We start from the raw sequence: 13,082 nt of genomic DNA, 5'->3' as shown, positions 1-13,082 counted from the left end.
ATTTCCTCCATTTCTTCCATATTTTGTCTAACTAGAAGGACAACATTTTTAACAGAATGCCAGCAGCCATTCTGTCACCAAGAGGGCGTCGTGAGGATGAAAGCCATATTATAAGGAGGTAGAGAAGAAAAAAAAGATGTCTGGGTTCATTGCCATTTCTTGAAACAGTCATCCAGCAGCTCTGGAGTACTATGCCAAGATTTTATGTTACAGAAAAAAAAAATCCCAACCTTCTTTAGGTCACTGTTATGCCACGTCTCTGTACTAGCAACCCAATGCAATTTCTAATTGGAAGAAGCAAAACAGTTCATTGCAGTGGTCTTGGATAGGGCAAGCACACAGAATATTTCCCAAATCAGTGCCCCTGTTACGGGAGATGCATTATGAACTCTGCAGTTAAATTGTCAAAGAAATGAAAATGATAAACAGTTGACCATCTGTAACCACAGGTTCCACAACCACAGATTCAACCAACCTCAGATGGAAAATATTTGGGGGGAAAAACATTTCAGAAAGTTCCAAAAAGCAAAATTTGAATCTGCTGCATGCTGGCAACTATTCACACAGGATTTATATAGTATTTACAATGATTTACACAGTACTTACATTGTATTAGATATGATAAGTAATTTAGAGATGATTTAGAGTATGTGGGGGGATTTGCATAGGTAATATGCAAATGCTATGCCATTTTACATAAGGGACTTGACTAGCCACAGCTTTTATATCCTTATGGGTCCTGGTATCAATCCCCTGGAGAATAGTAAGGGACAACTGTACATGTTATTATCTTGGAGATTCATAAGGTATATTAGAATATCAAAGGGTCTAAAAGTGCACACAATAACAGGATGAATGTCCAGTAATACTTACTCAAGAATTTTATGTTATGTTACAAAATGCTTACTTCTAAGGGCATAACAACATGTTGTTCAGTCACTAAGTTGTGTCCAACTCTTTGTGACTCCATGACTGCAACAATATCTCTGTTTGTGTGACTGTGGACAATTCACATATCTGAGAGTGTTAACTTTCAAAATAGACACTTTGGGAGAATAGATACCTTCGGCTTCAAACACAGTATTATCAGAGACATTTCTGGGACCCTCCTTTCTGGACTTTCCTATAGCTCAGATGGTAAAGAATCTGCCTGCAATGCAGGAGACCCAGGTTCGATCCCTGGGTCAGGAAGATCCCCTGGAGAAGGAAACGGCAATCCACTCCAGTATTCTTGCCCAGAGAATCTCACAGACAGAAGAGCCTGGCGGGCTACAGTCCATGGGGTCACAAAGAGTCGGACACGACTAAGTGACTAACACACACATTATCAGAGACATTTCTAGGACTCTCCTTTCTAATCATGTTTACAGTCTCATTTAAAAAATTGCTCCTTTTACTTTATAATCATTTCCCAATTTACTTGAAATTAGTATATCCTCCTTAATCATTCACCTTACTAGAATATGAATGTGTTATTTAATTGAATCAAATCTATTCTCAAAGAAGACATACGCCACATGTCACATGATCTAAAAAGTAACTCCAAAACAGGAGATGTAGGATTCTGAAAGTGAGTAGTTTACAGACTTCCATGGTGGTCCAGTGATTAGGACTCTGTGCTTTGACTTGCATGGCCCAAGTTCAATCCCTGGTCAAGAAACTAAGATCTCACAAGCTGTAAGCCATGGCAAAAAAAAAAAAAAAAGTAGTCTGAAGAGAATGACATTTATTTTCACAAGTTCCACGAAGTGTGTGAAAGTTAGGCACAGGTAACATATATCAAGTCCAAATAATGTGTGGAAGAAACAGAAACATGTAACCCAAGGAACAAGCAGCCTAAAGAAGGTTGAAACAAAAAAAAACACATTTAAGTTCATATATTACCTTTACCCAATGTTTAAAAAAAAAAACTGTTATAAGTAAAATGTAAATGTATCAAAAATAATAATCTAATATTTATTAAATACCCGTATGCATTAGGTGAGAACCCCATGGAGCCTGCTGTGCTGCAGTCCATGAGGCTGCAGAGTCGGACATGACTTAGTGACTGAACAACAACATGTATTAGGTACTGCTTTGTTGCTCTACATGTTCTAATGAATTAATCATTTAATCCTTACCACAAACCTATAAAAGAGGCTTAGCTATAATCCTTATTTTGTAGATGGAAAAAAGCGAAAATTTGCACAAGGCCATAGAGCCTGTATATCAGAGTCAGAAATTAAAACCCAGGCAGCGTGGCTCCAGAGTTCATGGTCGAAATTCTGTGCGATACTCTCTCTAAACCAAAGAGGAATGGTCAACATCAAGCACAACTGCATCTAAAAACAATTTATGTCTATTCAAGTCAGTACCCAGATGTTTGTAAGGTTTTCACGTATCATTTCATTTTTATCTTCACAACTCTTCTGTGTCAATATACCCTGTCAATCGGCTGGTTTACTTGGCATGATCTCAGATGATCAAATATATGTGGGCACAGACTATTCCATTTATCAGCTAACTTGGAAATGTGACCTCTGTGTATCACCAGTGGCTAGCAGAGTGCCTGGCAGAGGCACTTACTGAACTTAATGTAATGTACACTTACTGTACTCAATGTATACTTACTGAATACAGAACAACTAAAAAGGGAGCAGGTCACCACAATAAGGTTATCACTCCAGATTCATCACTGTTGCTATTTGAAAAACACTCAACTGGCTTGGTCCATCAACAGTGATTCTTTAAAATCCCTTTAGATGGAACAATATCATCTGTTTTTAAGTTAAACCCCAGGACCTCAATACAGCCTTAAAATACCTTTGAATTTAGACAAAGTCTTTAAGCACAAACAGAAAGATTTAGGCGAATTCTTTTTAAAAAAAAATATAGCTCTGTTTTGTCTTTAGTTACACAAGTATATGTGATCACATTAATATGTTTTCTTTTATTTAAAAACTGAAAATTTCCATTAAATTTTAATAATGGAAAACAATACAGTCTAGATTTCTTTGTAAGTGTAAGAATTGCATAACAATGAACACTGAAGTATGTGTTGACCTGAATTATAACTGAAATAGCAATACTGCCATGTATTAAGTAATAACACATATCCTACTTATTATTTATTTTTATATACCTCAAAGCACTGCCAGGATTTCAAAGTTCTGATTGAACTCAATTGAATGGTATATAACCACAGAACAGTTTTAGATAGTTTACATTTGATAATCAAATACTCCTAAATTATATTTATTATATATTTTAAATTTTTATCAGTTTTTAATCTAAAATGTTTTTATTTTTTTAACTCAAGTATAGCTGATCAGTTTTTTTTTTTTTTTAAATGAAACATCTATTTCAGCTTTCATGAAGTACAGCTACAAGGATACATTTTAGCTTTTGTAAATTTTCATACAGTACCTAGAAAATTGATATATGTTACATCTGAATCATTGTCTGAAGTTCATTCCTTCACTTCTAGAAACTAGCCATAAGAGTAAAATCAAAATAGACTGTGTGAAGAATGACTTTAATCAATAGTGCATTCAAATAATCCTATGAAATTATACCTCAAAGCCAAGAATATGAAAGACTCTGGCCGGGGGAATAAATTTATCATTCAAAATCTTATGATAAGGGAAACTCCTGGGTCAAAATACTGATTATTTCTTCACTTCAACACTATATATTGCAGAGAGGTATTTGACTACACAATGACCTAAAATAAGTAATCCCTTAATAGTTTAAATGCTTATTTTAGAAATTACATTTTTCTAGAAAAAGTGTCTAAAACCCTAAGACAATAAGGAAAACTGACTTTTTTTTACGGTGGGGGGGAGGGCGGTGTGCAGCTGAGATGAACTATGAGTACAGTTTCCTCTAAGTTGAGCCTCAGTGTTTAACAAGTGACAAATACCACTAAAACTGATGACGTAGTGTTAGCTTTCAAACATCTCAAACTGCTTAGGAACCTCGTTTTTGTTAAAGGGGATGCTTTCTTGTGGGAAGAAAAAGTCTCTGGTGCATGTTCATGTTAAAACTAAAGATGATTCTCTGTTGGAAAATTCAATCATATCATATGACAACGAAGAGACTTCATTTGCAAAAGAAAAAAAAGAACCTCCTCCAGAAAGAAAAACCTTGAATCAAATTCCAGCACTTAGGCTGAACTGATGAATTTCTCTGTTTCCTGAATCTATTTAGATTCGGAGCATACTAATATAAATGACAAATATAAGGACACTCAAGTTCCTCTTCTCGGTTAACTTGGAAAGAACACCTCACAGCTAGGTACAAGAAACTGAAGAAAGAGGAAATATAAGCATCAAAAATGTGGTATTTCTCCTTAAAAAAACTATCAAAAATAATACTATATACACTTTCAATTATAAATCTGACAGAAAAGACTATATATATGTCACATATATCTCATTTCAAAGAAGAAACTGGAATATAAATTTTAAAATCTCTAGGTTAATACAGAACTTTCTATGGTGACAGAAATGTTCCATAGCCGAGCTGTTCGATACAGCGGCTACTGAGCCAAAAGTAGCTGCTGAATCCTTAAAATTTGGTTAGTGAGGGGAGGGAGTTTAGGATTAGCAGATGCAAACTATTATAGGATGGATAAACAAGAAGGAATGATAATTTATATTCGTGATAAACCATAATGGGAAAAAAATGAAAAATATATATACAACTGAGTCACTCTGCTGTACGGCAGAAACTAAACACAACGTTGTAAATCAACTATATCTCAATAAAATGGTTTAAAAAAATTCTTCAGTGAAATAAGGAACTGAACTTTAAATGATACCTAATTAATTTAAAGTTAACAACATGTGCAGCTTTAAGGAACTGGAGGGAAACATTTACACCTTACATTCTGATTCAAATAGTAAAAAGCCTGTAGATGTGTATATACACAGAGACGTAAGTTTATTTTCTTTAAATTCTTGTGATTTATGTAGAGGAAAGTACATAATGTAACAATATTGGTGCTACATTTTTGAGAATCGAATTTTCTATGCTAACCTTCTAGAGAGGACTAGAATATTGGTTCACAAGTTGGCTCCACATTGTAATTTCTTAGGGAGCTTCCAAAAATATGTATGTCTGGGTCCTAACCCCAAAGATTCTAGTTTAATTGGTCTGAATTGAGTCCTGGGCATTAAGATTTTTAAAAGCCACCCAGGTGATTCTATCATGCAGCCAGAGTATCACTAAACTAGAAAGAAACTAAGAAACTGTCTATTAAGCACAGATGCAGTATACAACCAAAGACATTTATTTGCTGGTAGGCAAGATGGCCTTTTGGCAACCCAGATTCAAGTTCACTCTGAGGACTATGGTGAGTTACATGTTCTAAACATTCAGGAATAATTTCGGTGTACCAACGTAAGTTTTGCTATTACTGAATGTTTTCAAATATGTAAAAGAGATTAAAAAAGGAGGAAATAAACTACTGTCAATTTGCACTTGCCACTTTTATATATATTATTAATTTCATTCTCAAAATACTATGAGAAGTAGGTATTATTAAATTACAGATGTGGAAAATAAAAGATGTTCCCGAGAATTTGGACACATGTTTCTCAAACAGTAAAGTACACATTCTTTACACTACAGCAGAATTCTCTCTGAGGAAGTCTGTTTCAATAAATTCTCATACTGGAATCAAAGAAAGAAAAATAAAAAGCAGGATTCAGTGGTGGAGCACAGGCTAAGGCAAACCTCCTTAAACAGGTGCTTAGACCAGCTCCTGTATTTCCTAAGCAAACCCTGGGGAAAAAAACATGTGCATCGGTGCTTCAACTCCCCACCAGCCTCTGCACTAGACCATACAGGAGTTGCTATCCTTCTACCTTAATAAGTTAAATAACTGGTCTCCTACTGCCTCACAAGCTGTTAGCTACTGTCATCCAGCCTTCGTACAGGCCGCGCAGTCACAGGGCCTTCTGCCACTAAACAGGAATAAGACAGGGGTTTTCATTTTGCCCCCTAGACTCACAGGATGACTGGAACTCTTCCTCATAGAGCAGTTTACAGACCAGTTTTTTAACTTTTTATTTTATATTGGAGTATAGCCCATTAACAATGTTGTGACAGTTTCAGGTAGAAAGCAAAGGGACTCAGCCACACAAATACATGTATCCATTCTCCCCCAAACTCCCCACCTATCCAGGCTGCCACATAACATTGAGCAGAATTCCCTGTGTTACATGTGTTACACAGTAGAACCATGTTGGTTATCCATTTTAAATATAGCATGTGTACATGTCCATCCCAAACTTCCTAACCATCCCTTCCCCCATCCTTCTCCCTGCAACCTTTAAGTTCGGCCTCTCAGTCTGTCAATTACAGACCACGGTTTTGATGTGACATACCTACGAGTCTGTCATGGGATTTCCTGGGCAACAACAAATTTACACTGACTATGTAACTTTTAATTTAACTTAGACCATTTAATGTTCTATCATAATTTGCTCTTTAAAAGCTTTTTAAATGCAGTTCCTGGGTTGTTCTTAAGTTTCAAATTAAGAAAAGCTGTCAGTGGAAAAAATGGGAAAGAGCCCAAGAGACCCTCACCCTTCCCCATCAGCACTAACTCTTCAGTTCTGAGACCAGATATCCTTTCTCCTTTTTCAGGCCCCAGCCTTGCAAAGAGACATCAACTCAAATGAGTAACACTTGGTTACATCAGAGGCCTGACAGGAGAAAACCTTCAACTCACTCTTCTAATTCATGGCACAGACTTCTCCCAAAGCATATTCCAAAATAAGAAAATGTTGACAGGAGTTAACTCCTAGATGCACAGGCTTGAGGTCTAACTGTTTCCTTTCGATTTCAATTGGTATTAATTACAATTCAGTTGCACCACAAAAGTGTTTTGTAGTCTATTTAAAAATTACAAACTCTTGTTCAAAAAAAATAAAAAGGAAGCAGCAGCAGGGGCTTATCCCCAGTAATCCCTTTCTCTAGGAAGTCTGGCCTGGGCAATAAGATGAGCTAAAAAAATACATACTCAACTGATACAGAAGAAGTTACAATGTTCCTCATCCCATCCCTGACCTACTAAAGTAGAATAAAGCAAGGATTTGACCTGTTCTTCTTAATTAAAAAAAACAAAACATAAATTCCATTCAAGACTGATGTCTATCATTTACTGAAAACAACTGATTAGCTAATTTTCACATTCACTTTTCATTTGAGGCATGCCTCCAGAAAAAATAATGTAGGTTTTAAAACTTTTGATCCCATCATAGTATCTAAGTCCGTCCTTGCAATTGACACTGGTTTTTACGGTTTGTGTATACGTGTTACTTGTGACATGACAAGCTATCTATAAATCTTTTAAAATGCTGGTAATCACTCTCCTAAAAATAAGTGGGCTTCTCATGCAAGTAAAAGTTTTGGTGGAACAAATGTTAATCCAAGACAAACTACATAAGAGCTAAAAATAAGTTCTTGTAAAAGTGAAACACACTACAAATTAGTTCCTTTTCTTAATAACTAACCTAGATGTTTTTTCTATTTAATTTCTGCTTCCATTCTGCCATCTCCCCCACACATACTCCCACAAAGCCGCTAGAACATCAAAGTCAGAACACAAAGTTATTATGAAAAACGTAAACTAATCTAAAACTGGATCGTAAAGCAGTCCACTAGCCTCTGTACGAATTTACTGAATCAATACATACAAGAACTTACTGATGCTGATGATAATACAAAAAATAATCTGTATCATAGCACAACACAAGCGAGCAATGAGCATGAAGCAAGTTTTCACGTTGATCCTGCCAACCCAGTCATTAAGAATTTGGGAAAATACCAAAGCTTGTTTCAAAATATAATAACTTCTTTCCTCCCCCCCTCCCCATCCTCCAATCCTTTAGTAACCTCTGTAGATCTAAATTTTAATATCATTTAAATTAGTTACCTGCGCCCGTCAACCCACAGATCAGGTGTCCTACATTTTGTTTAGGTCCCCGCCTTGAAAACAAACCCGATTGCCCCATTTTCTGAGAGGTAAACTCAGCTCCAGGAAGCTCCCTATGAAGTCACCGCGTTTGTTGTTTCAAAGATGCAATTAAACGAAAATGACACAGGCTGTGGAACAGATGAGCTGCCCAAGTGCGTGGAGGAGTCTATCATCTCTGTGTAAGGCCAACGAAAACTGTATTGCTGTAAATCTATTTTAGTGGTAATATTTCTCCCAGTTCGTCCTTCTCCAATATACTTATAATACAGGGAAATTAAACTTCGTAAAAACTTTCTTGCCTCTACCGAACTTGAGCTTCCCAGCTTTCGGTACTACAGCATCTTGCAATGAGCAAAGGCGGGGGCGCGGGGGGCGCGGGGGGCGGGGGTGCGGGGAGAGGGTGGTTAACTCCAGAACGCGGAGAAGAGCAATAAAAGGGCTTGCATCAGGCAGTGTCCGTCCCTCTGCTCTCTGTTCCCCACCACCCCACCCCCTCTTCTTCGAACCCTCACATATACACATTCTTCTGGGCGGCCTCTAACCACACCATGTCCACAATCATTTACAGAAATGAGAAACAGACTCCGGGAGCCCTTCCCTCAGCACGCACAGAGCTGGAGTAGCACGATGCGGGTAATGTCACTCTCGATTGCCCCACAATCTTTGTACTCATCCCCTCTGGGGTTTAATTCCCAAGGATCCGACTTTCCTCCGCCGAGGAGGCGGATCTACCTAATTCACAATCAAACAGCATCTCATCCTTCCTACCCTCCCCCGCCACCCCACCCCCACCCCCACCCTAACACACCACCAAAGAAAAGTTCCTTCCACCAGGGCCATAGAGAGGTTGATTTTGAGAAGCTGGAGCAAAAAAAAAAAAAAAAAAAACACAGAGAGAGGGAGGAATAGAGAGCGCGGCGCACTTTGTTTGGCACTTTGCGCCCCTCCAGCCCAGCGCCCAGGACAGCGCACGTCCTTACCCGCTCGTCCCGAGACCCGGTCCGGCTACTGACGCGTGGGGCAAGGGCAGCGGGGACGCGGCGTCGAGGCGGGCCGCGGGCAGCCGCCGCGGGCGCCGAAAGCCACCACCTCCTCTCCCCCAAGCGGCTGCGGGCGCTGGCCGAAGAAGCTGGAGAAGGAGCCTGGGGAGGGGGAGAAGAGAAGCAGCATCTCCTCCTCCTCCACGCCTCCGAAACACCGCTCCGGCGGCGACCCCGGCCGACCGCCAGACCCTGGAGCGCTCGCGCACCCTCGGCTGCCCCGCGCGCCTCCAAGGGCTTCCCCAAACCCTCCGGAGCGAGGCCGCTCAACTCAGGCCGCCGGCTCCGAGCGCTGCCGAGATATGCCTGAGGCAGACCGGGAAGCCGGGGAGCGCTGCCCGCCCGCCACGACGGTCTCTCGGGGCGGTAATCCCAGTGTGTCACCCTTGCCGCGCCGCGGCTGCGGGAGCTCCCGGCTCCTCTCCGGCTCCTCTCCGGCTCCACCTCTGGCGCTCGCCTGGCTCCGCCCCAGTCCCTGTCAATCAACCCTCTTCGGACTTCCGAAGCCCCGCGGATCTCCGACCAAGCCATCCCCTCGACCTCATTGGCCCGACGGCCCCTCAGCCCCGCCCCCTCCCTAGAGACGAGGTCGCCGGGGAGACCGGCGCCCAGGTTCCTATGACAACCGGTGCCTTGGGCCTGGCTTTTCGAGAAATTCTGGCTTGCCAGAAGCTCAGGTTGATGGCCCCGCGGGAAAAGTTCCTAGCCCCTCCGGGGTGGACTCGTAATTTCAGACCAAGTTGAAAATGCCGCCGACCGCCCCCACACTTCCAACTTCGGAAACAGAACTTTATGGCCCTGGGGAATGCGAGGGAGAATGGAAAAATGCCCTGCTCTTCCTCTGCGAATCTAAATAAACCCCTCCCCCTCTCTTTGCACTCCCTTGTCTCCAGCCTTGTTTCCATATTCTCACCGGGCGGATTTGGGCTTTGAAAGGGTGAGGAGAAGAATGCGAGAAAGAGCGGGGCTGTGCCAGTTCCCTGCAGCAATATTGCAACTTGGAAATGGCGGGGTCGACGAAAACAGCTCGGTGAGTTTTCCCACAGTTGTAAAGTGATCTTCAGAGATGCGGTGGAACACTTAGTCAACCCCAGATGCCCTCAGGAAAACTCACATTCTCATCTTTTTGAAAAAAAAATAATAATAATAAAGTACGTAAAATCCTGTTATTTTCCTTCTGAAGTTCAGATAATCCTAAAGTTTAAAAAAAATGAAGTTTTTAGTTTGACATAATGGAATAAAATAAAGACACCCATTTTTCTATAGAACTACATATTACAGCTTAGTAAAAGTATGTCCTAGCAGCTAAAAAATTTTCGTGTCCACAGTTTAACCAGGAAGTCTTACTGAATTCAAGAGCAAAGGATATCTCATCATTTGACTTTCAAAAGTTTGGGTTTACTCTCAGAAGTATAAGGTAAACCTGGTACAAGGGGACCTGCAGGTTAAGTTATTCTTGGACCACCCCCCTCCCCCCAGCCGTGTTAAGCCCTAGATGAATCTCACCTTCTTGGCTGGTTCCAAAATGGAGAGATATGAAGCAAAATAAGAGCTGCAATCTTTAGGCTCCTTAGCCCCTGAGGCTGCTGTACATGTATGATGAATGAGGGAATTAATAATAATGATTTACCTTTGGTGAGCACTTGCGTTTTCATTATCTCATTTACTAAATGAATAGCTGTGATGGATGTATTCAGTCGAATATGCCTTGCAAATATGGGCTGAGTGTGATTACTTACAGCACTAAACACAATAGAAAATGCACAGCAGAATTTTAAGATAAGGACCCTGCCCTCAAGGAGATAAACGCAAGGCCTAAGAAAGAAAACTAGCATTCTTGAAACAATTTGAGATTATAGCCAGAATGTGCAGCCAAACACTGAGTGCAGTGCAGTAGTCAATGAGAGCAAGTCTGTGGTATGTCGAATGGGCTGGATTAGTCAGATTAAGGAGGAAAGGAATTTAAATTGGACTTGGAAGGGTAGGGAGTGGGATGAAGGAAGCAAAGATGAGGAAAGACATTTATTTGAAAGAAAAATGTAAAACCAAAATGCAACAGCAGGAATAGAGTGGTGAAGTAAATAACAATGAGAAGATCAGGCCAGCTGACCTAGAGACAGAAATGAAGGATTGGAGCAATTCCCTAGCCCTTCCCTCATTTTCTGAAATAGGAGGTTTTAAATGTTCTGGTTTAAGTATGGGTTGGGAAGGTAGAGTGGGAGAGGTCATTTTGTGAGAATAAAAGCTTTCATGGAACATCTGCCTCTGTTTTGCCACTGAAAGAAAAGTTCCTGCATTTATTAGAAAGAAAAGCAATATCCATAATACTTGGGATAACTTATGCATTCATGTCAGAAAGAAGGTATAAAGAGGATGGTTTGGAAATTTTCACAAAAGTAGTTAGAAAAACTAAAGTGTTGTGAGTTTGTGTGTGTGTTTGTGTGTGCATTAAGGCCTTTTCAGGTGGTTGCCCTCCAGGCTTTTTCCCAGTGATCCTTGTGTCTTATAGGAGCTGAAAGGCTGGTTTTAAAATAAATGACTGTGATACCAGAACCTGATAGAGTACACAAAAGAGAAATCTATAGTTTAATCTCCTTTTTGGATATAGTGTAAAATTAAAGTACAATATTAACAGTAGAACTAGAACTGTATTACGAATGTATGCCGAAGTTAAGAATTATGCCAAGTATATAAGAATGATTCTGTAATAGAAAACTTATACAGTTGACTATATTAAGTCAAAGGAGAGAAACTGTGTGCCTTAATTGATACTGAAAAGGATTTTGTAAAATCCAGCATCGTTCCTTAATAAACAGTTTTGAAGAATGTATATTTTACATCAAAGTCAGAAACTTGCTGAATAATGAACCACTATGCTAATTCCTGCTGGAGTCAGGAGCAAGGCCAAGAATGCCCACCATCAGTCCAGGTAAGGAAATGATAGCCAATGAAATTAGATATGGAATGTACTTAGTCACTCAGTTGTGAACGACTCTTTCCGACCCTTTGGACTATAGTCCACCAAGCTCTTTAGTCCATGGGGTTTTTCAAGTAAGAATATTGGAGTGGGTTGCCATTTTCTCCCTCCAGGTGATCTTCCTGGCCTAGGGATCTAACCCGAGTCTTCTGTGTCTCCTACAATGCAGGTGGATTCTTTATCCACTGGTGTGGAATAGAAACAAGAAATTAAACACTGAAAATGTTAGGATTGTCATTTGTTTGCAAATTATATGCAAACTCTAAGGACTAATAGAAAAACTTTCAGAAGCAATAAAAGATACTCATCTTTTATTGAGTTATAAAATGTTAGAGTAACATTTTATGTTTTGATGGACAAAGCCAAGAAGTGGTACAAGTTACAGTCATTCTAATACAGATGAAAATTTTGAGAGTGCATTCTGTTTCTTTACATCCTCATCATTAAACTTTTTTGAACTTTGCCAATCTAATAAATACAAAATGCTATCACATTACATCTGTACTTTCAATTCTCTTATGAGCACTTTTTATATGTCTACAAGCCAGTCTATTTTCTGTTACCAAAAATATTATCCCATATTTTCTTCTAGAGCTTTTATAGCCTTCACAGTTTATTCTTTGATCCATATGGAATTTATTTTGGTGGTAGCAGTAACTACCCATTTGTCCCCCCAAACCTTAAAAGAATTTGTAAATTTTACTACATAGCCATGTAAAGCTTCTATAGAGTAATAAAAATGCAACAAATAGGAAATTTACAAAAGAAATTTTAAAAAGCAATAAATATTTAAAAATAAAACAACTGTATAGAGAAGTAAAACTAAAAATGATACATTTGTAACTATTGAATTGGAAAAATATTTTTACAGATGTAATATCTGGTGTTGGTGAAAACACGTGAAATAGATATTGTCTCATAATTGTTGGTAGGATTATAAATAGGGTTATTTCATTTGGGAGTGCAGTTGCAGTGTCTTTCATAATTTATGATGTTTATATCCTTTTACTTATTTTTTGGAAATTTTTCCTATAAAAATATGTATACCCATGACCAGAGATATGATCTCTTTCTGGGACCTTCCTGGTGGCTCAGTGGT

The 13,082-nt window shown here is 39.4% G+C and overlaps 2 protein-coding genes across 12 annotated transcripts in view; one reads left to right on the top strand and one right to left on the bottom strand.

Annotated features, from left to right (window-relative positions):
• The window catches only part of PTPN13 (protein tyrosine phosphatase non-receptor type 13), a 221,429-nt gene extending 211,999 nt beyond the window's left edge, over positions 1-9,430 (bottom strand). For 8 of the 11 annotated variants that reach the window (XM_070372645.1, XM_070372646.1, XM_070372652.1 and 5 more), the window contains exon 1: positions 8,947-9,429. The gene's annotated coding sequence lies outside the window, so the exon portion shown is untranslated. Of the gene's footprint in view, positions 1-8,946 lie in introns of all 11 variants that reach the window. The other 3 variants (XM_070372644.1, XM_070372650.1, XM_070372648.1) reach the window with 1 other exon arrangement.
• A 216-nt stretch (positions 9,431-9,646) lies between these two features.
• MAPK10 (mitogen-activated protein kinase 10) overlaps positions 9,647-13,082 on the top strand; it is a 551,463-nt gene continuing 548,027 nt past the window's right edge. Inside the window, exon 1 of the mRNA XM_070371900.1 lies at positions 9,647-10,036. The gene's annotated coding sequence lies outside the window, so the exon portion shown is untranslated. The remainder of the gene's footprint in view (positions 10,037-13,082) is intronic.

Source organism: Bos mutus, chromosome 6 (assembly GCF_027580195.1).
Source record: "Bos mutus isolate GX-2022 chromosome 6, NWIPB_WYAK_1.1, whole genome shotgun sequence".
In the NCBI taxonomy this organism is placed as follows: domain Eukaryota; kingdom Metazoa; phylum Chordata; class Mammalia; order Artiodactyla; family Bovidae; genus Bos; species Bos mutus.
The sequence above is the reverse complement of the archived record's forward strand: the minus strand, read 5'-3'. Positions and strand labels throughout refer to the sequence as shown.